This window comes from Oryctolagus cuniculus, chromosome 7 (genome assembly GCF_964237555.1).
Source record: "Oryctolagus cuniculus chromosome 7, mOryCun1.1, whole genome shotgun sequence".
NCBI lineage: Eukaryota > Metazoa > Chordata > Mammalia > Lagomorpha > Leporidae > Oryctolagus > Oryctolagus cuniculus.
This window is the reverse complement of record NC_091438.1, coordinates 82,343,176-82,369,319: the sequence shown is the minus strand read 5'-3', so window position 1 is coordinate 82,369,319 and position 26,144 is coordinate 82,343,176. Positions and strand designations below refer to the sequence as shown.

At 41.7% G+C, this 26,144-nt stretch overlaps 1 long non-coding RNA gene and 1 pseudogene across 2 annotated transcripts in view; one reads left to right on the top strand and one right to left on the bottom strand.

Annotated features, from left to right (window-relative positions):
* The window catches only part of LOC127493422 (uncharacterized), a 158,092-nt gene that overhangs the window by 101,746 nt on the left and 30,202 nt on the right, over positions 1-26,144 (bottom strand). The window lies entirely within an intron of this gene.
* On the top strand, positions 21,559-22,360 carry LOC138850410 (14-3-3 protein epsilon pseudogene; annotated as a pseudogene).

Sequence of the window (26,144 nt, the reverse complement as noted above, 5' to 3'; positions counted from 1 at the left end):
ATCAAGGTCCCTGTTAGCAGCCTGGGAAAAGCCATGAAAGATGGCTCAGGTGTTTGGGTCCCTGCCACCTTTGTGGGAGACCCAAATAAAGCTCACTGGCCGGGTTTAGCCTTAGCTATTGCAATCACTCAGGGTGTGAACCAGGAAGATCTCTCTCTCTCTCTCTCTCTCTCTCTCTCCATCCCTCTCTGTAGATCTTTCAGATAAATAAATAATTTTTTTTAAAAATTATGTTCCTCTAGAATTACTCTTGGTACCAGAATCTGTATTAGGGTTTCCCAGATTAACAGTATGAAGACAGAGAAAGAAAGAGAAATTATAAGGAATTGGCTTATATGATTATGGAGACTGAGCATGGGTTTTGTCCAGTACTCCCAATACTTATAATGGTCCATCCCAGGAATCATTGCTTCTGCCAAAGACTCTGGGGCTACTGTAGTCATGAAGGTCATGTAAATGACTGACTATCTTAACTGTCCTTCATTTTATATAATCCATTAAAATAATTGCTACAGACTCCTTCATTTCCTTTGAAATATATAGCACCTCTTAAAGATGTAGACCAATATTGTATTCCTGATCTTTATCAGAAAAAAAGATATCTCCCTTGTCACTCGATGTCATAATTGGCTAAAGAATTAATCTGCTACACCATGGGATATATTTTGGTTTTGTAGTTCTTTAGTTAAATCTGATCTTATTCTTAAGGCAAAAAAAATCATTCATAATCTTATTCTATTTTAAGAACAAATCTTTATGATCCTACAATATCTACTGTCAGGTTCCTAGAAGTCTTGATGCCCAAGACGCAAAGTCCTGCACAAATCAGTACTAAATAGAGCACTGAGTGAGGCAACTCTTTCTTTCCAGAGCCTCTCAATGTGCTAACTTTGTAAGTCACCTCCAGGAGAAAGTGAGGAAGTAATATGTTTATTCTTTCTTTCCTTTTGGGAGGACTACAGGTTTCTTTTAGTTTTAAATTTCACTGGTTAAAAATGGCAAGTTAGTAGTCCCAGAAGCTCTGAAAGAAAATCTGAAAACTGCATTGTACCCCAGCCCTCATATTCATAGTAGAAACTATAAACTGGAAAAAAGGGGGTTATAAGGCAAAAATCTCCTGGGGAGATGCCAAACCAAAACACAAAACAAGCTCCCTTTTAATCATCTATTATCTGTACAACAAGAACTTCTCCATTTCCCAACAATGTTTTCATTCCAGAAGAAGGTACTACCAAGGGTACTGAGACATTTCCACACAATTCTCCCTTTGTGCTCCAAAATCTTCGGAAAAAGGGGGCAGGGGAATGAGTGTGCATGAGACACAAAGAGATGAATAAAAGTATAATATATTAAAGTAGTATATTGAACTCATATAGGGATTAGCTTAATGATTAAGATTACACTACATCCCATATCAGAGTGGCTGGGTCCAAAACTTAGCTCTGCTCCCAATTCGTTTCCTGCTTATGTACACCCTGGAAAACAGTAGACAATGGCTCAAACATTTGAGTTCCTGCCATGCAAGTGGAACAGCCAGATGAAGTTCCTGGAAGTTGGGTTTGGCCTAGACCAGTCCTAGTTGCTACAGGCATTTGGGGAGTAAACTAGCAGATAGGAACCTCTCTCTCTCTCCCTCTCTCTCTCTCTCTCTCTCTGTCTCTCTGTCTCTCCCCCCCTTCCTCCCTCCCTCCCTCCATTCCTCCCTCCCTCCTCCCACCCCTCTGCTTCTCAAATAAATACAATGGATAAACAAATAAACTCATAATAAGAGACATTAAAATGAACTCTTGGGCCAGCGTTGCGGCTCACTTGGCTAATCCTCCGCCTGCGGCGCCGGCACCCCGGGTTCTAGTCCCGGTCGGGGCGCTGGATTCTGTCCCAGTTGCTCCTCTTCCAGTCCAGCTCTCTGCTGTGGCCCGGGAAGGCAGTGGAGGATGGCCCAGGTGCTTGGGTCCCTGCACCCGCATGGGAGACCAGGAGAAGCACCTGGCTCCTGGCTTTGGGTCAGCGCAGCAGCCACTTGGGGGGTGAACCAACGGAAAAAGGAAGACCTTTCTCTCTGTCTCTCTCTTTCACTGTCTAAATCTGCCTGTCAAAAAAAAAAAATGAACTCAGGTTTTGGTGAATAAACATTCAAAACTAAATTGCAGTCTTCTCATTTTTCTAAATTCTTTTAACTGGCTTTTCACATTAACCAGTGCTCTTCACTCCCTCTCTAAAATGCATCCTACTGTTACTAGTTAGTTCTCTATTTTCTACTATACCCACATACTTCTTTTGCCATTGTCTAAATTGTGTGCTTATCAAGAATCAGTTCCTGGTACATTTTTACTATTCTCATTATTTTATTGAGTTAAACATTTTGTGAACTGATGAAGTATGTGTGAGAAAAGAAAGATTTGTAGTCTTTATGAAATGGACCTGAATGCTTTGCTAAAGTCTAGATAAAGTCAATTGCTAAAAAATTACTGTCAAAGTAAGTCTAGGTTAGACAAGCATAAAGATATTTTTTAAAGCATAAAAATCTCAAGGGATACTACATTAAGAATCTTTAAACCTTTGTTGGATTTAAAGATGCCCAAACTGGAAATTGTGTACGATACATTAAGGCTAGCATTAAACCAAAAAAGACAACTTACAGTATCAGTAAATGGATCCACTTTGTTATGATTTCAGCATGATTTAGTCCCCAGACTCATGCAAATGTTTAAACCCCAAAGTCATAAGTTCATAGTACTAAGAGTACGGAAACTTAATTCAGTGATGTTTAGGAGATAGGCTTAATGGGAAGTCACACAGGTGACTGGGAACATTCTCTTGGAGGGAAGGTAGTTTCTCTCTCTCTCTCTCTCTCTCTCTCTCCCTTCTCACTCACCATATGATCCTTCTTCCACACATGATCCACTACTGCAATCCACTATCCTTATCAGAGGCCAAACCAATGTAGTCACCTGATTGTGGAATTGAATCTCCAAAACTGTGAGGTAAATAAATATTTTCTCTTTATAAAGTTAGATATTTCAAATATGTTGTTGTGGTAATGAAAATCTGACTAATACACACACATTTAAAAGAATAAAGAAGGCCTTATCCCAACTTCACAACATTGATGTGGGGCTGGCACTGTGGCATAGTGGGTAAAGCCACCTCCTGCAGCGCCGACATCCCATATGGGTGCCAGTTCAAGTCTCAGCTGCTCCACTTCCGATCCAGCTCTCTGTTATGGCCTAATAAATCAGTGGAAAATGGCCCAAGTCCCATGCAGGAGACCCAGAAGAAGCTCCTGGCTCCTGGCTTCAGATTGGCATAGCTTCAGCTGTTGCAGCCAGTTGGGGAGTGAACCAGCAGATGGAAGACCTCACTCTCTCTCTCTCTATGTCTCTCTCTCTCTACCTCTCCTTCTCTCTCTCTCTGTATAACTCTGACTTTCAAATAAATAAATAATTAAATCTCTTTTAAAAAATTGATGTTTGGTGGTGGGTGTTCAGCTCAGCAGTTAAGACTCCACTTGGGATACCCACATCCCACAGGAGAGTGCCTTGGTTAGAGTTCCAGCTCTGCTCCTGCTTCCTGCTTCCTCCTAATGTATGCCCTGAGAGGGAGCAGGTGATGCCTCAAATAGCTGGGTCCCTGACACCCACATGGGACACACGGATGGCTTCAGCCTGACCTGGTTGTTGCAGGCATTTAGGGAGTAAACCAGCTGATGTGAGATCTCGCTCTTTTTCCATCTCTACCTCTAGCTCTAGTTCTAGCTGTAGCTCTCAGTCTTTCAAATAAATTGAACAAATATATAAGCATTTAGAAAAAATATTGATATATACATGGATGATTTTAGATTTTCATATAAATATTTATGTATAATTTTGAATGACTCCTCACTTTGAACCTTTAAAGTTAACAGATTACAACACTCAATTTATGCTCATCTTCCAAAGGCTATGCTCATTCTGTTTCCCAATGCCTACACAATAAATTCTAAACTCTGTGGTCTAGCAGGTTCTTCACAAATTTACCTTATTCTTGTCTCTAGTCATGTATCTTATCTGTAGCCCAAATAAATATTATTCTCTGAACACATGCTTTTTTTAGGCTTATCATAGTCTTTTTAGAAGGAAAGAAAGAAGGGTTGGATGGATCTTTGGTGAATAAAATGAAGAGACTCCAGTGACAGATTTAAGTCAAGATTTCACCTCTTCACAGATGCTCCCAAGGCATCTGTCATCCTAGTTAGCTCTAGCTACCCACTTATTACATGTGATATATGCATGTATAAGAAAATCTATGCATTCACAGTGAGCTGCTAACTTTTTAAAAAAGATTTTATTTATATATTTGACAGGTAGAGTTACAGACAGTGAGAGAGAAAGACAGAGAGAAAGGTCTTCCTTCCGTTGGTTCACTCCCCAAATGGCCACTATGGCCGGTGCTGTGCCAATCTGAAGCCAGGAGCCAGATGCTTCCTCCTGGTCTCCCATGCGGGTACAGGGGCCCAAGCACATGGACCATCCTCCACTGCCTTCCCGGGCTATAGCAGAGAGCTGGACTGAAAGAAGAGTAACTGGGACTAGAACCCAGTGCCCATATAGGCTGCTACTAACTTTCTTTTAATGTAACAGATACGGGTACAATAATACATGTATATAGTATAAATGAAATAAAATGAGTATATGAATGAAATCAATCATAAGGAAGTAGAAATGATAAAAAGTCTAAATGAAACTCAATCACGTGGAAAAAAGCAGAATGCAAATACTCTAAGTAAAATGTATCTCACCCTAAAATGGAGAGATGTGAGTTTCAAGTGAATTAGATAGCTAATGTTCATTAGACCTTTTCTCCTGCACCTTTTTTGAGTTCAGAATAAAAATGCTATAAAGTGAACTAAGAGGCCAACGCCGCGGCTCACTAGGCTAATCCTCCGCCTAGCGGCGCCGGCACACCGGGTTCTAGTCCCAGTTGGGGTGCCGGATTCTGTCCCGGTTGCCCCTCTTCCAGGCCAGCTCTCTGCTGTGGCCAGGGAGTGCAGTGGAGGATGGCCCAAGTGCTTGGGCCCTACACCCCATGGGAGACCAGGAAAAGCACCTGGCTCCTGGCTCCTGCCATCGGATCAGCGTGGTGCGCCGGCTGCAGCGCGCTGGCCGCGGCGGCCATTGGAGGGTGAACCAATGGCAAAGGAAGACCTTTCTCTCTGTCTCTCTCTCTCACTGTCCACTCTGCCTGTAAAAAAAAGAAAAAAAAAAGTGAACTAAGAGAAATTACAAGGACTATGGATTGGGAAGGAAAAAACAACATTATTAGTTGGTAACCAGTTGAGCCCTAACCAAAAGTTCTAGAACAAACAATAGACCATATGATTCAAAAAATATTTCTAAAATAATGTCTTGAGTTCTTTTTTTTAAAGGTTTATTTATTTATTTGAAAGTCGGAGCTACAGATAGAGAGACAGCAAGAGAGAGAAAGAGAGATGTCATCTGCTGGTTCACTCCCTAAGTAGTCACAACGGCCAGGGCTGAGCCAGGCCAAAACCAGGAGCCAACCTCTTCTTCCAGGTTTTCCATGTGGGCAGCAGGGACCCAAACACTTTGTCCATCTTCCATTGTTTTCCCAGGCCATTAGCAGGGAACTAGATTGAAAGCAGAGCAGCCGGAACATGAACAGTGCCCACATGGGATGTTGGGGTCACAGGCGGTGGCTTTACCCACTACACCACAACACCAGCCCCAGTCCTGAGTTTCTTAGTCTTAGCACCTCTTTCTCAGTCCTGACCAAAGAGGAAATTAGTTGAGTGCTTATTTTTTTCTTCTTTTTACCTTTCTACTTCTATTTTTTTTTTATCAATTTGATAAACTTTTCCTAAAAAAAAAAAGACAGTACCACAAAGGAATAAAAACATACATCCATGCAAAATCTACACACAGATGTTTATAGCAGCTTTATTCACAATTAATAAAATTTGGAAGTAACAAAGATTTTAGGTAAATGAATAAATGAACTGACATATATTCAGCCAACAGAACACTGAAATGCTAAAAAGAAATGAGCTCTCAAGTCTTGACAAGACATAGGGGAAACTTAATTGACATTACTATTAAGTGAAAGAAACCAATTTTAAAAAGGCACATATACTGTTTTGATTCCAACTACATGACATTCTGGGAAAGCAAAAATTATAGAGATAGGAAGAAGATCAGTGGTTACCAAGGATTTTAGGGGAGCACAGAGGATTTTTTTATGGCTGTGAAGCTACTCTGTATAATATTATAATGGCGAATGCATATCATCATGCATCCATTTGTACAAACCACAACATCAAAAGGGAGCCCTGATTTAAACAATGAACTTTGGGTGATAATGAAATGTCAGGGTAGGTTCATCCATTGTAAAGCATGTGTCTTTCTGGTAGGACATGTTGATGATGGGAAGGCTGGGCTTGGGGGGAAGGGGACTTATGAGGAATATCTCTGTACCTTCCTCTCAATTGTGCTGTGAACCTAAAAGAGCTATTTTAAAAAGGATTTTTTTTAAAAAATGACAGTGTTATAAACATTTCCAAGCTAGAAAAGACCTTGAGTGATTATCTTCCATCTTCCTATTTTAGGCAGCATCACAATAGTGTCATCCCGGGCAGATGAAGAGCTATGTTATTTTTAAAACCTCCAGAGGAGAAGATTCTACAACCTCTCAACATTAACAACTCTTGCTGTCAGGAAATTTTTCCACCTATAATCTAAGTCTCTCATGCTGCTGTTCAAATCAGTTTCCACTCTGCAGAGCTGAGTCGATACTGAGAGCAGCTGGTCTTCAGTATCTATGTAGAAATTTTTCATTTGCTGCCACTGGAATGTAATGGGATTGAATTTTCAGTGTAGTTTTGATTTAGTCTTTAGTTCATATCCTTGTCCAAGCTGATTAACCCAAGCTCTGAGCCCAGAGAGTTCATTCATACCCTTATCTGCACTCTCATAACACTTTGTAAGTATTTCTACTATGGCATGATTACAATTTTATGTAATTATATGTTGTATGACTGTCTCTCCATACATCCTCTTATCATATTTCTGCCCCTATCTCTGTTACTGACATGTAATAGGTCTTCAATAAATAACTATTGGCTGGATGGATACATGAATGGATGGATAGTTGGCTGAAATAGCATCTAGATATACCATTTTCTTCTAGGAATTCAGCCACAGCTCTATCTGTCCTCTGTTCAATTTTCTTTGTAACAAGTAACAGTTAACCAACTCTACTAGTTGGATCAAAAACAATGCATTAGAAGAATATTAGAATATATTTAAAAATATAAGGGAAAACTAAACCAAGGCTCAGAAAGGTAGAAACTGAGGTATTCTCTCTGCAAGAGGTTGTGGGCCCTCTCCCCAGGGTTTTGCAATGTCTCAGCTGTCAACAGCTTCCAATAACAGTTTCCCTTTTTTACAACAACATTTCCAGCTCATTATAGAGACAAACTGATTGGCCCAGCTTGGGTCAGGAGATAGACTTTAACCAGTCCCTACCCAGGGGACACAGATGGCTAATGGGGAGATGACTGCCAGGGCAGGGGCCTGGAAAGGGCATATCTGTGCACACTAGTAGCTCTTTGGAGAAGAGGGAGCAGCCATTGTAGGGATACCAGGAAGATGCCTACTAAAAACAACCAATGCTCTATTGGTGCTGTTGAGTTCTTATAAGGATGCCACATAGCAGAAGAAATAAGGTAATCCAACTTTTTATTTATTCTTTTTTTTTTTTTTACTATTTCTCTTTAGGCTCTCTGATATCAAGATTTAAGAAGATAAAAACCTGAAACTGAGTTGTAGTGCAAATTTCCTTTGAACTATGGATCAGTGCTTAAGCTAATGACAAATATTATCACAAGATTTACAGCACACAGAAAAATCTTTCTTTCAGAAATTCAGTGAACTTTATATGTCATTGAATTGGTAGCAGACACATACTGAGATACTGAATTCTCAAAGCAAAAAAAGGTGGTGGCATGCACAAGGACCCAAACACTCTACTCGTTGGCTCAGTACACCTGCAGCATCCTGTCCTGAACTTCCTCATATGGGCACTTGCCAAGAAGACATTGGAGAAACAGGGAAAGAACCATCAGTCAGCTACATAATTGATAATACTTTGCAATAATTTAACAGTTCTCAATTAAAGTCAAAGTCATTCATATCTCTTCTCTCATGTTGTCACTGACTGCTATGATAGATGAAAAATGGCCACAAAATAATTCTTCGCAACTCTTTTCATTAAGCCCCTAAGCCTAGGCCTTGAGCGACCTTATGAAAAGAGTAAGAGAATAAAAACCTGTAAAGAGCCTCAAAACTGGAGGTGGTTGTTGCATAGAATTAGATAATTGATGCATCACTCAAATTAGGGGTCCAACACTTTATATCTGGTTTGGCATACATTCAAAATCTTCTTTCTCCAAAACAATTGTTTAGCATCCAAAATAAACTTTGTTTAACATATCTATATATTTTCATATCCCTATCTATAGCCATATGTATCCTACCAAATTTATAGGTAAGGTAAGCTTGGTTTTCTTATTTTGGAATAATTTTTGTACTTAGAATTTAGGTAATCCAGGACTTCTTTAAGTTAAGACATTTAGGCAGTTTATAAAAATTGTCCTTAAAATGTGGTTTAATCTTTCAAAACTTTCACTCTTTTTTTGCATCATTTACTGGAAGGACTAAACCTATTTTTGTATGTTTCTGGTTCTATCCTCCTGAAATAAAAATGGGTAGTTAAGGCTGGTGCCACGGCTCAATAGGCTAATCCTGCACCTCGGTGCCAGCACCCTGGGTTCTAGTCCCGGTCGGGGCGCCGGATTCTGTCCTGGTTGTTTCTCTTCCAGTCCAGCTCTCTGCTGTGGCCTGGGAAAGCAGTGGAGGATGGCCCAAGTGCTTGGGCCCTGCACCCACATGGGAGACCAGGAGGAAGTACCTGCCTGGCTCCTGGCTTCGGATCGGTGTGGCGCAGTGGCTGCAGTGGCCATTGGGGGGTGAACCAATGGAAAAAAGGAAGACCTTTCTCTCTGTCTCTCTCTCTTTCTCACTGTCCACTCTGCCTGTCAAAAAAAAAAAAAAAAAAAAAAGGAAAGGAAAGAAAAGAAAAAGAAAGAAAGAAACTGGGTAGTTAAAACCCATGGCCAACGCCATGCACATGGAGGTCTGGCTGGGTTCCACTCCATCTCCCTGGACCTTCTGATTTGGACATCTGTCATAGGCCCCAGCTGTGAGATTGCCTTTATTCTGCTTGCCTTTTATCTTTACACAGAGACTTTCAAGAATTCTTTTTTGTTCCTCCCATTTCCATAGCTATCTCGGTATTTGAATACCTTCCTGAGTCTTATCCTGCTAGAGCGAGAAGTGCCTGGATGCTGAGTTTGCATTTAGAATGAGAGCTGGGATACTTCCTAATTAGCACAGAAGCCAGTCTAGAAATTCCCACAGCTGGCTATACTAGATACCCCTCTGTGTTCATTATTTTTACCGTTTTTGGTAATAGTCTGCTCTTCAAAGACTAGGCAAGTCACAGTTTCTTGCCTAAAAAGCATATTCATTTTGTATGATCTCACCTTTTATTCATTTTTAATCTGATGCCTTTATTGTTCTTATGTCAGTTTCCAGTTTCTTATTTTTTTTTCTCTCACAATAATTTTTTAGACCTCACTAACTCTACAAACTCTACAAAGCCTCTCTTTGTAGCTCTAAAAGGGATTCTGGTATCTGTGATAAACAGGCAAAAAAAAAAAAAAAAAAAAAAAAAAAAAAAAAAAAACACCTCTTTGGAACATTTGTTAGACATTTTTTTAAAGATTTATTTATTTATTTGAAAGGCAGAGTTACACAAAGGTTGAAAGAGAGAGAGAGAGAGAGAGAGGTCTTCCAACGGCTAGTTCACTCCCCTGATGGCCACAATGGCTGGAGCTGTGCTGTTCCAAAGCCAGGAGCCAGGAGCTTCTTCTGGGTCTCCCATGTAGGTGCAGGGGTCCAAGGACTTGGGCCATCTTCTACTGTTTTTTCAGGCCATAGCTGAGAGCTGGATTGGAAGTGAAGCAGTCAGAACTAGAACCGGCACCCATATGGGATGCCAGCACTACAAGCAGCAGCCTTACCTGCTACACCACAGCACCGGCCCCTAGAACACATTATTTGAACAGAGTTAATCAATCCTCACTATTTTTCTAGGCATGAACATATCAAAGAATGAAGGGAGTGGGATGATTTATGAGAAAACTGGGACACTGGGGCAGGCATTGTGGCACACCAAGTTAGGCCACAGTTTAGGAAACCTACATCCCAGAATGCACATCTTGGGTTCAAGCTGCAGCTCCCTCAAGTTCTGATTCCAGTTTCCTGCTAATGTACAATCTGGGAGGCAGCAGATGATGGCCCAGGTACTTAGGTCCTTGCCACTTGCATGAGACGTCCAAATGGAGTTGCTGGCTCCTAGCTTTGGCAGGCCCAACCCTGGCCAGTGCAGACATTTAGGGAGTGGGCCAGTAGATGGGAGATATCCCTGTTTTTCTCTCTATCCGTCCCTCTGCCTTTCAATTAAATAATTTTTTAAAGCACTTATTGAAGTTAATGTTGTGACACAGCAGGTTAAGCCACTACTTGTAATACAAGAATCCCATATCAGAGCTCTGGTTTTAATCTTGGCTGCTCTGCTTCCAATACAACTTCCTGCTAAGGCCTTGGGAAGGCAGCAGGAGATGACCCTAGTTCTTGGGACCCTGCCAGACTTCCTGGCTCTGGATTTGGCTTGACCTAGACCTGGCTGTTGCAATATCATCAGTGGACCAAAGAGATTTATCTCTCTCTCTCTCTCTCTCCTTCTCTGCCTTTCAAATAAATCAATAAATCTTTGAGAGCTTGTTTGGAGGTTCTAGCAGAGGAGCACAGCTACTCGTATACCCTTGACCAAAGACCGGTCCTTCTCTAGCGGGGAAGGTCGTCCTCTTCAACCAAGTGCGCAGCTTCAGAAGGGATGCACATGGAGCGGTAAGGGAGGAAGGGGACACCTGCTTAGCCAGCCAGATCAGCCAAATCAACCCTGGCAATCAATGGGGTGACAGATGTCAGCCAGATTGCCCTCACATCCAAAAGCAATAAATATTTTAAAACTCAAGAACTCACTCAGCACCTTGATAATACAGTTTACACCTGCATGCCTCATATTTCCAGTATGCTTCACATAAAATATCTTGTATGTAAGGTAAGTAGATAGAGAGGTAACAAAGGAGTTATTGGGGCCAGTGCTGTGGCATAACAGATTAAGCCTGTGGCACTGGCATCCCAGTTCATGTCCTGGCTGCTTCTCTGCCAATCCAGCTCACTGTAAATGGCCTGGGAAAGGAGTGGAAGATGGCCCAAGTGCTTCGGCCCTTGCACGTGGAAGACCCAGAAGAAGGCCTGCTCCTGACTTCAGATTAGCCCAGTTCCTGCTGTTGTGGTCATTTGATAGTGATAGTTACCACTTACACAGTCCTTATGTTGAGCCAAGCACTGTTTGCCATGCAATGATTCATTTTATCCTCTCAGCGATCTTGTGCTTTAAGCATTATTTTTGTCCTTAATGTAGGGTAAGATAGTTAAGGCTCAGAGAGATGTAGCCTGGAGTCAGTCAGGACAGTGAGTGGTAGGATTTGAGATCACTTGAAGTCAGCTGCCTGCTCCGGGGCACATGTTTGACTACAACAGCCCACCCCCCTTCTGTAAAACAGTCTATGGAACACATTTCACATCCATGAAATAATGAGAGTACTAGAAGGTCAGAGAAATGTATATTGGAAAAAAAGATGAATATTTGTTGAGCAAAAAAACTAGTTTAGAACACAAATTTGGGGCAATGTTTATTTAACTGGGAGAAGCTGAGAAAATATGAAATGTAACAAGGAAAAAGAGAATTTTTGCTTGGCATTTCCAGGAGCTATCAATGGAACCAGAATGACTAACACAGAGGATTTGTGTGGTGGCAAAATGGAAATTGAGACTATAGTGTTGGGTGTGAATAAATTATGGCTTGTCTTTAATGAAAAGCTAAGTAGGAACTTTGTCATCAACAATGCAAAACCCCAACATTGTTTCAGGAAAGGACCAAGGTCTTCAAAAATTTTTTTCTACAGTTGGGCACTTGGTACAGCAGCTAAGGTGCTGCTTGGGATGCCCAAATCTAATATCAAGGTTCCTGGGTTTGAGTCTCTGCTCCACTTCCTACACAGCCTCCTGCTAACGTGCGCCCTGGAAGGCACCAATTGATGGCTCAAGTACTTGGGTCTCTGAGACCCAAGTAGAAGATTCGCACTGAGTTCCAGGCTCCTGGCTTCTGCCTGGCCTAGCTCTGGGTTTTGCAGACATTTAGGGAGTGAACCCAACACAAAGAAAATTTGTTTGTATCTATCTATCTATCTCTGTCTCCTTTCCCTCCATTTCTCTGCCTTTCAAAACATGAAAATAAAACAAAATTTGTAATTTTAAAAAAAACTTCTTTTTCTGTAAAAAGGAAAATAAATTAGGAAGGGAAATACACAAGACCAGAGGAAAAGAGTAAAGCAGCCTATTATAACTATTGCAATAGTCTCAGTGGCCTGAAGTCAGAGGGACTTAAGCTGGGGTGATATAAGGGGTGGCAAGGACAGAGAGGTTCAAGTTGACATTATTCACAGGGATTAACAGGATCTTGTGACTGACAGGATGGGAAACAGTTTGAAGCTTCCAAGCCTGTGTGAATGAGAAAATAACAATGCCACTTATAGAAACAGGGATGCTCAGAAGGGAACTGATTTAGAGACACATTCACATTTGGAGATTCTAAATTTGGGGTACCAAGATGACATCCAATTTGAAACATCAAGAATTAATTAACATGTGTTTATTGAACACCTACTTTGCATTAAGGCCATGTGCTAGAACCTGTGGAAAATGCTGTGACAAGACAGACAAGGTCCTTGCCCTCTCAAAGCTTGGAGTCTAGCCTTGGCAGTTACAGAATTAAGATTAGAAGAAAGTCAACTGCTGGTGGCTAGAATCAGGATCATTCTCTCTCTTTCTCTCTCTCTGTCTCTCAATGGAGTTTTTGCTACATTTTTGCCTCTTTAAGAAAAACAAGGGTTATTTACGTATTTGAAAGTCAGAGCTATGGGGGGAGGGGAGAGAGGAGAGAGAGAGAGAGAGAAAGTATCTTCCATTCGCTGGTTCATTCCACAGATGGCTGCAACCAGAAGCCAGGAGCTTCATCCAGATCAGGGAGCTGGATGGGAAGTGGCACAGCCAGGACTTTAAATGGCACCCAAAATGATGCCAGCATTGCAGATAGTGGCTTAACCCGCTGCACCACAATGCCAGCCCCGCTGCATTTTACCTCCTAAAAGACTATTATTTCTACTCAGTGTTTCACCCCACTGAATGAATTACTATGCACAGCTGTCTTTCCTCACTGGGTTCTAGTCCCAGTCTGGGCGCCGGATTCTGTCCCAGTTGCCCCTCTTCCAGGCTAGCTCTCTGCTGTGGCCTGGGAGTGCAGTGGAGGATGGCCCAAGTACTTGGGCCCTGCACCCCATGGGAGACGATAAGTACCTGGCTCCTGCCATCGGATCAGCGTGGTGCGCCGGCCGCAGCGCACTGGCCGCGGGGGCCATTGGAGGGTGAACCAACGGCAAAGGAAGACCTTTCTCTCTCTCTCTCTCTCTCTCACTATCCACTCTGCCTGTCAAAAAAAAAAAAAAAAATGCATATTGAAGAACCCTAAAGAGACAGGGAGGAATTAAAGTCAAGTGCTTGCTTGAGTTTGGAAATGATAGGAATTATCAAGGGCCAGGGTTGCAATCAAATCTAGCACCAAAAACAAGAGTAAAAATTCTGCACAACTTTTCTGTTGATGTATCAGCCTGGGCTTCTGATCCTGGCCATGCAGCCCCTAGGCTGGTGACAAATATTTAGAGCTCACCTTTGCACAGAATACAATAGATTGCTGTTAACTATAGTCACCACACTGCACAATAGATCTCTTGGACTTATTCCTCCTATCTCACAGAGGTTTTGTATTCTTTGATCTACATCTCGCCAACCCCCCACACATTGTTAACAACCATTCTGCTCTCTACCTCTACAAGTTCAACTTTTTCTAGGTTCCACAGATGAGTGAGATCAAGTGGCATTTGTCTCACTGTGTCTGGTTTGTTTCATTTAACACAATGTCTTCCAGAGACACTTTTGTTGTCCCTGTTGTCATAAATGATAGAATTTTCTTCTTCTTTAAGGCCGAGTAGTGTTCCATTGTGAATATACACCATACACTTTATCCATTTATGCACTGATGGACACTTTTGTTGTTTTCATGTCTTAGCTTTTGTGAATAATGTTGCAAAGAACAAGAAAGTGCAGATTTCCCTGTGACATAATAATTTCATTTTCTTTTTTTTTAAGAATTCAGATATTTCAAATAAATCAATTTGAATTTGCCACTATACTAAACATCTTTTAAACCTTTTTTGCCCATCATTATTCCCTAAACAATACAGTATAACAATTGTTTACATAGCCTTTATGTCGTATTGGGCCTTCTAAGTCATCCAGACATGAGTAAGGTATGCAGGATTATATTCACATGTTACATGCAAATGCTATGTCATTTTATATAAAGGACTGGAGCATCCACAGATTTAAGTACTAAAAGAGAGGCCTGGAACCAATCTGCCCTTGCAGATTTCAAGAGACAATTTTATTTTATGCACATGTGTCTTTGGAGCACCTATTGTATTTCTATCTCCATGCAAAGCATCAGAAACGTACAAAGAATAAAGAGTTCATGTTCTGGATAAATTCCCAGGTAGGAAATGAAAGAGTTAGAGAAAAGTGTATTTTCAGGGAAAAAGAGTTTCCTAAGTGGATGATAGATATCATCTAAGAAGAAAAACTGGAAGCAACAGACTAGAATGTGAAAAGAAAATTCAAGTCCGTAATTGAGAAAGGAAAATATAGGAAAACGTCACAAAAAGGTAAAGTGAAAGAATAAGTCTCTCCCTGTGATAGGATGAATTTGGATACAGCATTTCATGCTCCACAGAATAATGGGAATCCACATACAATAACTTAGCAACAAGAACCCTTCCATAGCACTTTCTATACTGCAGGCCTGTTCTAAGTGCTTATACATGCCAGTTCATTTAATTTGCAGAACAACTGTTGAGATAGGGTCTCTTATTTCCCTTTTACAAGTGAATAAACAAAGGTTCACAGAGGCCACTAATCTGTCCAATGTTTTTTAACCGGTAATTGATGGAGCAAAGATTTAAACCAGGCGTTCCAGCTTCATGGTCCCTGCTTTCAAGCACTCTCACGTATGTTTATGGAAATCTGCAGTTAGAGCCTAGAAAGGGGAGTTATTGTCATATATATATATACACTTCTAAGGACTAGGAAAACTGTAGCCCAAAGTGGTCAGCTCAGTGGGCTGTTCTCCTAGCATATGTGTGCAAGTAGATTCATGAAATATGCTTTTCCACTTATTCTTATCAAACTTTGCTATCTTGAAGCACTAAAGCCAAACTATGATTTGAAATTGGAAAGAGGAAATAAACCTCAGGTATGCCCAGGAGCAAACATACCTTCCCTGCTTCCCAGCTGAGTAATTCTCAGAAAGAGAGCTGCATTTGGGAAGCCAATGACTGGCCCTATAAGTAAGTTGCAGAAGGGGATCTGGGTTGCCGTTATACTTAAGATGTTGCCATGAATGGTCCCTCCCGAATTAGAAACACCTAACTCAGAGAAGAAAGAGACCCTAATGACTTGCCAAACGGATACCTGACTACTTGGCATGACTCAATTGTACATCAAATCAGCACTCCAAAAATCCACAAATACATGAAAACGAAGCCAGTATGACACTAACAAAAGCGTACTGACTATTTACTCTGTCCTACCTACTGTTGGAGTGCTTTCCATGCAGTATCCAATTTAGCATCACAACTCTGAAAGAGGTAGTATTGTTTTCATTTTATAGATGAAGAAAACAAGACACGAAGGTCACCAACTAATAAGTACTTTCTAGAACTTGAACCCAAGTAGCCTGGCTGAGAGCCCATTGTTAACCACAGTCATTTATTACACTCAGGTAAACATATAATCTGATTGCTAAATATATTTTTACTAAGTTGATGTTTTGTACACAGCTCAGGATTTTTCAGGACTTATTAAGGACTGGGTTGAAAAACAACCCACATTGTTAGCTGTAGAAACCCTGATCTCTCTAGCATTCCTCTTCTACCAATTTAGGCCAGGCCTAAATTTTCTTATATTTTCGAGATGCTGTACAGAAATTAGGTCTAGAGATAGATATCAGTGTTGATGCTCATTTCTAGACTGACTGAGAATGAAATAATCATTTGAAATTTGCGCAGGTTGCAGATACATCCTTAAATCCATTTAGATTAATTACATAGTAATGTTGTCTTTTTAAGTGGAATAATTTTCTCTTCATTTAAAATAGGATGATAAATATATTAAACACTTCTCATACTTTACCAGATTAAAATCTTCCACAAGAAAAACTAAAATTTCTTCACAAAAACCATATAACGGTTCACCACTAGATGGAGCAACTAAATTTTACATTTTTTCACTCAAGGCAAACCTTTAAGCTTGTTTTGAAGTTAGACCTGACTTAGGCCACTTATTTCTTAAGTGTACCTTTTTTCTTTAGGAAGTGTTTGAAAGTATATTATAATCTTTAGTTAAAAAAATAAAAACAACAGCACTATTCATGCTTTTAACGCTTGCAAATGTAAGACTTTGTAAGAAAAAGGCAATCTAAAAGATTGACAGTAGACAAATAAGAGTTCAGCAACGTTACCCTTCCAGTCAAACCAAGCACAAAACACCTCTGACCCACCAGAACAAGTCTCACAATTTGCTTATATTTGGCCTCAGGTATGTATAGCTTTGTGGGTACAGCAAACAATGTAAGTTCTGGCCAATGTTGTGACACAGCAAACAGAGTTTAGCGTCAATGATTACCGTGAAGTTTGGGGGAAGGTTTTCTAGAAGATGTGCATTATCCTCTTCCCACTGAAAACCAAAGCAATCATTTTTTTTTTCTTATTTTATTTTATGTTCATTTTTATTTGAGCCTGCAACAGTCAGAGCTGGGCCAGACCAAGGCCCAGTGACTGGAAGGCCAGCTGAGCCTCCCACATGGACAGCAGGCACCCAAGTACTCAAGCCAGTATCTGCTCCCTTCTGGGATACGCATTACCAGGAAGCTGGATCAGAAGCAGAGAAGCCAGGCCTCCAGCCAGGCGCCGACATATGGAAGGGGGCATCCCACATGGCATCTTGACTACTGCACCAAACTCCCACCCCCAGTCATTTGTTTATTTAATAAATACCTACTGAGAGGCCACTATGTGCTGGGTATCATAATCTGCACTCACGCCCAGCTGAAGTCATCATCTCAGAATGAGTTCACGGGCCATGATATCTGACAGCTTGAGTATTACGTGGGTCTGTTGTGGATGAGCAAGAAAAAAGGAGAGCTAGTATTACTGGACCAAGCTGCTGAAGGTAGGGAACTCCAGGCTGATGAAAGACATGAAATTAAACTGAATGAGGCAAGAGACACTTCCTTGACCCACTACTAAGTGACTTCAACAATTCCAGGGTGTAGGACATTAATGATCAGCATCTGAACTAGAGAGACTATTTAATATAGCTACTTATGGGTTATCTGTGCATATTTCTGGGTAAGGCATTTTAATCATTTGTATCATCATCATAAAGATTTAAAGTAAGGAATATTTGGAGGCAATGTGCATCTGGCCTAGAGGTAAACACACTCACATCCCATATGGAAGTGTCCAGGGGTGAGTGCCCTCCAGCTCCCAATTCCGGTCACCTGCTAATGCACACCTGGGAAGCAGTGGGTGGTGGCTCAGGGAGTTCTGTCCCTGAAACCCACGTGAGAAACCAGGCTTTGGCTCAGCCATGGTGGGTGTTTGACAAGTGAACCAGTAGACGAAAACTCCCCCGCCCCATCCCCCCACTCCCACTGCTACACCACTCAAATAATCATTTTTAAAAGAATGCTTTTGAATAAATAATATGAAAATTCTGTGTCCAATTCAACAGAGTCAAGAATCTTTTAATCAGAGGAAGCAGGTCATGTAATAAGCCTTTCTTAGCAGAACGATGCCTCCTTAAAGCTTTTTCCTGCCTGAAACAGAAAGCTGCACTAATGCTTAAACAGTTCACTAATAGGCCTTTTGGTTAGGCATTCAAACACCATTTAATTTTATATTAGTTTGGAGTTTAATAAGGTTGTATTTTTAACTGGTTTTCAAATCTTTAACAAATTTAAAATAATAAATGAGAAAATGACAATAATATTTATTGAGTACTTACTACTTTTAAAGATATTTATTTATTTATTTATTTATTTATTTCGGGTTCACAACCCAAAGATCACAAATAACCAGGACAGGGCCAGGCTGATGCCAGGAGCCACATGGGTAGCAGGGGCTCAAGTACTTGGGCCATCATCCACTGCCTTCCTAGGCACCTTAGCAGGGAAGCTGGACTGGAAGTAGCTGGGACTTAAACTGGCGCTCTAATAAGAGATACCAGCTTCACAAATGGTGGTTTAACCTGCTACACGAAAACACCAGCTCATATACCTACAATTATTGACACATCCTGTTAAGCATTTTTATTTCACTCAGTCTTCCTGACAGCCTCACAAGGTAGGTACCATTATTATCCAACATTTCACACACAAGGGGGACCAGAGAGATGAAAGGTGAAGTCATTTGTACAAGATTACATGGCTCTTATGTAGGAGATCTGGGATTTCTATACAAACAGCCCACCTTCACTCTCACTCTCAAGACCACTACCTATGCTATGAATAACATGAAAATTCTGTTTCTAGACAAACAGCTGGCAGCCTCATAGACAACAGAAAGAAATGACCATGGCTAATCTAACAGCAAGGGAACAGAGGAAATGGAAAAGGCAGCTTAACGAATTCAAAGTGTACAGCAACCTGAGACATTCAAAACAACGAAAGACTACTCTATAATATCCAGACTTTTCAGGCACTTCAGAATGTAAGTATATATTTCTATAAACCTCCCAGGGACACCTGAAAATTTCCCACTGCTTTTCTTAATTTTCAATTCAAACAATAGTTACTATACCCAAGGCCTACTTGCATTGAGGACAGTCCAGCAATGGTTATAACATAGTTCAGAGACTGCAGGAATCTATGTGTGGGGGCCGGCGCTGTGGCACAGTGGGTTAATGCCCCAGCCTGCAGCGCCGGCATCCCACATGGGTGCCAGTTAAGTGTCCTGACTGCTCCTCTTCTGATCCAACTCTATGCTATGGCCTGGGAAAGCAGAAGATGGCCCAAGTCCTTGGGCCCCTGCACCCACGTGGGGGACCCAGAAAGAACTCCTGGCTCCTGGCTTCAGATCAGCTCACCTTTTGCCATTGTGGTCATTTGGGGAGTGAACCAGCGGAATGGAAGACCTCTCTCTCTCTCTCTCTCTGGTTCGTCCTCTCTCTGTAACTGTCTTTCAAATAAATGAAAATAATTCTTAAAATAAAAAAGTGTCTATGTATGAATGCACCTGTGTTCTAGTAGGAAACACCATGGACTACCAGTTTTCTGAGAGCCCCTTGTGTCCTCTCAAACTGCAGACATAGTAGCTAGGCTCTCCACTAATGGAAGGCTGGAGTCTGAATGCTACATGCCACGGGCCTCCACTAAGGAGGAGACTTGGAAAGGAGACACTAAATCTCATTGAGCTGGCAGGACGTGTGCCCCCACCATCAAGATAACTGGCATTAGTGGATGGGTGGGTGTGCATAGCATATGAAGGAGCCAGTTCTCACGTCCAGCAACGTGGCTTAGACTCAACCATGTGTCTCAGATGAGCAAAGATGAAAGCTGTGCTAACACAGTACCTTCCCCTACCCCGCCCCCATAAGACAAGGAAAGCAAGAGAACGCTGGCATACACCAGCAGGATCTGCTGGGATTTACACCCCAAACTAACTTTCCAGAGTGAGCCCCTGTTTCCTCTCAAGTCAGGAGAGGAACTAGAAGGCCTTCTGGAAGCTCCATAAACTCGCTGCAGAAAGACAAACATAGTTCAGTATGAAAATGGGACCAAGCGAGTGCGTTGGGTACCAGGGTGGGTCGAGGTTTTAATGATGCTTGAAATGCAACTTAGAGGTGCTATTTTAAGACAAATAATACAAAATCATGAATGCAATTACGTTAAGGAAAAATACTCAGATACAACTAGAAAAGAACATCGCTACTTCGCTCAGATAAGACCGACAAATTCAGTATTATCATTGGTGATGGTTGCAGCTTTCACCTACTAGCAGTGTTTGGAATCGAGGGGACTTAGAATCAAATCTCATCTCCTAGTTGCAAAATGTATTAACTCATACTAATCTTGTTTCATCCCTATCTCAAACCTCACCCAATTCCTTTCATTCCCGGGTAAGTTTAAAACAAATGCCAGACATCATTCATAAGTATTCTGGTTCATTCATAAGTATTATAGAATTGTATCTATTTTAAAAAGGACTCTTTGGGGATAGGCATTGTGGCACAATAGGCTAAGCCACCCCCTGGAATGTCCACATTCCAGATCAGAGCGTTAGATAGAGCCTCAGCTACCCACTTCTGATCCAACTTCCTGTCAAGGAGCCTGGAAAGCAGCAGAAGATGGCCCAAATGCTTGGGTACTTGATACTCACAAGGAAACCAGGATGGAGTTCCTGGCTCCTGGTTTTGACCTGGCCTAGCTCAGTCCTGACTGTTGTGGGCATCTGGGGAGTAAACCAGCAGATGAAAAATCTCTCAGTAGAAAGATAGATAGACAGACAGACAAATAGACAGATATCCCCTCCTCCCTGTGCCAACTTTCAAATAAATATAAATAAAAAAATTTAAATTCAAATAATTTTATATGGAAATTTTCTCTGAGATTATCTCCCTGTCTCTGAATAGAACATTCAAAGTACAACAACATTAGTTTATGTCAGTCTGGGCTGGCACTGTGGGTGTCCTAGCAGGTAAAACTGCCACCTCCTGTAGCAATGGCATCCCATATGGGTGCCAGTTCGAGTCCCGGCTGCTCCACTTCCAATTCAGCTCCCTGCTAATGTGCCTGAGAAAACAGCAGAAGATGACCCAAGTGCTTGGGTTCCTGCACTCACGTGGGAGACCCAGAGGAAGCTCCAGTCTCCTGGCTTCAGATCAGCACAGCTCAGCTGTTAAGGCCATCTGGGGAGTGAACCAGTGGATGGAAGGTTTCTCTCTCTCTCTCTCTCTCTCTCTCTCTCTCTGCCTCTGCCTCTCTGTAACTCTTTCAAATAAATAAATAAATAATTTAAAATAAAAAACTATTGAGTTTTTAGCTCTGTTGTGTAATTTTCTTTGTGTGAGTCTCTCAGTGTTTAGCATTCCCTGTAAGGACCTGGATGAGAAGATGAGGTGATGCCCTCTGTTCCAGTGTTGGAATTTAAAATGACCCTGAGCGAGAGTCAGAGACTCATCCGCTTCTGGCCGAGGCGCAGACCCTGCCCGAGCCTCAAGGAGAGGAAATGGTGGAATCAATGAAGAAAGTAGCAGGGATGGACGTGGAGCTGACAGTTGAAGAAAGAAAACCTCCCATCTGCTGCGTACAGAAATGTGATTGGAGCTAGAAGAGCCTCCTGGAGAATACTCAGCAGCACTGAACAGAAAGAAGAAAACAAGGGAGGAGAAGAGGAGCTAAAAATGACCCGGGAGTATCGGCAGATGGTTGAGACTGAGCTAAAGTTAATTTGTTGTGACATTCTGGATGTGCTGGACAAACACCTCATTCCAGCAGCTAACACTGGCAAGACCATGGTTTCCTATTAGAGAATGAAAGGGGTCTACCGCAGGTATCTGCCTGAAGTTACCACAGGAAATGACAGGCTGCAAGGAACAGCCCAATCACTTACAAAGCTGTTAGCAATCTTGCAATGACAGAACTTCCACCAATGCATCCCATTCATTTAGGTCTTGCTCTCAATTTTTCCATATTCTACTATGAAATCCTTAATTCCCCTGAGCATGCCTGCAGGTTGGCAAAAGCCACTTTTGATGATGCAATTGCAGAACTGGATATGCTGAGTGAAGAACGCTATATGGACTCTATGCTTACCATGCAGTTGTTCCGTGATAATCTGACACCATGGACTTCAGACATGCAGGGGGATCGTGAAGAGCAGAATACAGAAGCGCTGCAGGATGTGGATGATGAAGATCAGTGAGACCTGGGGCCAGCGCTGTGGCGCAATGGGTTAATGCCCTGGCCTGAAGCGCCAGCATCCCATATGGGCACAGGTTCCAGACCCAGCTGCTCTACTGATCCAGCTCTCTGCTATGGCCTGCAAAAGCAGTGGAAGATGGCCCAAGTCCTTGGGCCCCTGCACCCATGTGAGAGACCTAGAAGAAGCCCCTGGCTCCTGGCTTCAGACTGGCGCAGCTTCAGCCATTGCAGCCATCTGGGGAGTGAACTAGTGGATGGAAGACCTCTCTTTGCCTCTGCCTCCCTGTAACTCTTTTAAGTGAAAGAAAGAAAGAGAGAAACAAAGAAAATCAGTAAGTCCTAAAAGCCAACCAGGGAAACCCCATCTCACCCCTTGGAAATTCCCCACTGTCACCAAGAACCACAAAATCTGACTTTCACATTTGGTCTCAGATTCCTAAATTCTGGTTTTTTGTTTGTTTGTTTGTTCTTTCATAGCTTTCTAAAGTTCTTACAGTCTGTGGATTGTACTGGTCCCAGCTTTCAGGTTCTTTAAGACACTAACAGGACTGCACAGATGCTTTTTCAGCGTTACTGCATTGTCTCAGATGTGGTGAGGCCACCATTAGAAATGGAAATTACATTTGAAAGTCATTAGACTTCTGGGTAAGGCATCTGCAAGGTTAAGCACACAACAGAGGCAAACGTGGGATCATTTTTCCTTTTTCTAATTGTTTAAATCGGCTTTATACCAATGTTTAAAGCTATTGGATGTTAGCTTGTGGTGGTTAAAGATTGTTTGGTCTGTTGAAATCTTTACTTAATGCATACTAAACTGATCCTCTGTAAAAAAAAAAAAAAAAAGAAAAAAAAAAAAAAAAAAGAAATTATCAACTCCCAACTTGACTCTCACTGGGATTAAACATGACAATAGGTCTGATCTGATTTCATCATCATTTAAAAAAAAATCATCTATTATTTTTCACTTTATGTTTCTGTGTGAGAGCAAACTGTTGAAATCCTTACTTAATGTATACTAAGCTGATCTTCTGTATATTAAGATAATCGAAAATGAATCTTGATGTGAATGGAAGGGGAGAGGGAGTGGGAAAGGGGAGGGTAGTGGGTGGGAGGGACGTTATTGGGGGGAAGCCATTGTAATCCATAAATCGTACTTTGGAAATTTATATTCATTAAATAAAAGTTAAAAAAAAAAAGATTGTTTGGGGGAGTTTGTTCTAATGGTTTTGCTGTAAGAGTGTCTGAAACTCTGCTGAAGTGTTGCTGACAAGCATGGTGCTGGTAACAGTTCAACGATCCGTGGCTGCTCATTCCTGCTTGCTTTTACTCTCCCTCTGAAGCGGGTTAGCATTGAAGGCAGTATGGAAAAGCTTCCGTGCGTGTTCAATTCTTTGTTTCTTCTCCTTTCCTCTCCCCTACCCTCTCCCTCCTTCCCTCCTTCACTCACTCAACCTATTTTGTTCAGTATCTGTAACTTGAAGCTAATTTGTACTACTGGATATCTGAGTGAAGCCACAGATACATTATTCTTACTGAAACAACTGCATGGAGTTAACATTAAACTTAAATAAAATGAACCTAATTTAAAAATGCAAAAAAAAAAAACTCAAAATGAACTTGAATAATTAGTGTTAGAAACATTGGGCAGCGCCTCAGCTCACTAGGCTAATCCTCTGCCTGCGGCGCTGGCACCCCAGGTTCTAGACCCGGTTGGGGCGCCAGATTCTGTCCCGGTTGTTCCTCTTCCAGTCCAGCTCTCTGCTGTGGCCCAGCAAGGCAGTGGAGTGCCCAAGTGCTTGGGCCCTGTACCTACATGGGAGACCAGGAGGAAGTACCTGGCTCCTGGCTTCAGATCAGCACAGTGCGCCAGCCATAGCGGCCACTTGGGGGTGAACCAACGGAAAAAGAAAGACCCTTCTCTCTGTCTCTCTCTCACACTGTGTAACTCTGCCTGTCAAAAAAAATAAAAAAATTAAAAATTAAAAAAAACAAAGGTTACCATATTGGATGGTGGCAAGAATGACACAAAACAACACAATAGAGCAGATTATCAAACATAACAGTAAGAGGCTAACAGTGGGCACAGCAAGATAAGCCACCACTGGTGATGCCAGCATCCTGTATCAGAGAGTTGGTTTGAGCCCTGCCTTCTCTGCTTCCAACCCAGTTCCCTGCTAATGCAGCTAAGAAGGAAGCAGAAGATGGCCCAAGGGCTTTGGACCCTGCCACTGATGTAGAAAACCAGAATGGAGTTTCAGGTTTTGACCTGACCCAGCACCAGCTCCAGCTGTTACAGCCATTTGGGGAGTGAACCAAAGGATGGAAGATCTCTCTGTATTTCTCTCTTTTTCACTCTGTATTTCAAACAAATAAAATAAATCTGTAAAAAGAAAGAAAAGTAGGATAGTGTCAAGCTTCCTTGTGCATTCGGTGTTAGTATGAAGTCATGCCATCAATGGAAATACTTTGGAGCAGCAGTTTTATTAATCATTAAAAGGAAGCTACACATGAGGTTGTCAAATTTCCTGTTCTGAGTATAATTTATTAATTTTTCAAATGTACTGCTAGATTCTAAGAATACTGACAACTTAAGTGATCTCAGGCTGTTTTTAAAGATGGTGGCACATACACTACTCACAGCCAAGAAGGTAAATAATTCATCTTACTCTCAAATGCAAACAAGAGGATTTTATAACCTAGTTAGTGAGTAGCTGGGAAAGAGTAGAACACTTGTTTCACAGTGCTTAGTGGGAGAGGGAGACAGGGTGTTTAAATCCAGCAACCCTCTAGGACTATTCTTTAGAGCCTGCTGTGTCTCATAAAGTATAGATACAAGGATGTACTTGAAAGTAAGGTAGGATCTTGTTGGGTCAAATACAAATATATCTCTTAGCTAAGCTAGGTTAGGAATAGGTTAGGAAGAGACTTCAGAAAATGAGAAATGAGCCGCTAAGATTTTCAAACTGAAGCTGGCATAAAGAGATAAGTTTACTTAAAGAGGTCTGGAACCAAGATACGTGAGTTTAAGGTTAGCATAATATCTTAGAGACAATATTAAGAATGGGTTAGGAAAGATGAGAGCCAGGCTAAGGATTACAGCAGAGCCTAAAGAATTATTCCCATTCTGTTTAAAAAAAAGTGTACTTTTTATTTGATGATATATTTGGGATTATTTGAGACATGGCCCCTGGAACTGCCCTTGCAAAGTTAAACCAGAACACAAAGAGCCTGTGAACCATGCAAATGAACTGGACTTTATAGGAGAAGGAATGGCAATATCTGATTTGCATTTCAGAAATTTTCTTCCCATGGCAGTGTTAAAGATGGACTCCAGTGCATCCAAGGTGGCTAAATAGTTAGAAACCACATTAAACCGGCGTTGTGCATAGCAGATAAAGTTGCTGCCTGTAACACAAGTACCCCATTTGCGCACTGGTTTGTGTCCTGGCTGTTCCACTTCTGATCCATCTCCCTGCTAATGGCCTGGGAAAAGCAGCAGAAAATGGATCCTGCCATTCATGTGGGAGAACTGGCTGAAGCTCCTGGCTCCTGGCTTCATGGCTTCAGCTTGGCCCAGCCCTGGTCATTGCAGACATCTGGGGAATAAACTAGTAGGTGGAAGATCTCTCTCCTTCTGTCTCTCTCTCTCTCTCTCTCTCTCTCTCTGTAACTATCTTTCTTTCTTTTCTTTTTTTTTTTTTTTTTTTTTTTGGACAGGCAGAGTGGACAGTGAGAGAGAGACAGCGAGAAAGGTCTTCCTTTTCCCTTAGTTCACCCTCCAATGGCCGCTGCGGCCAGCGCATCAC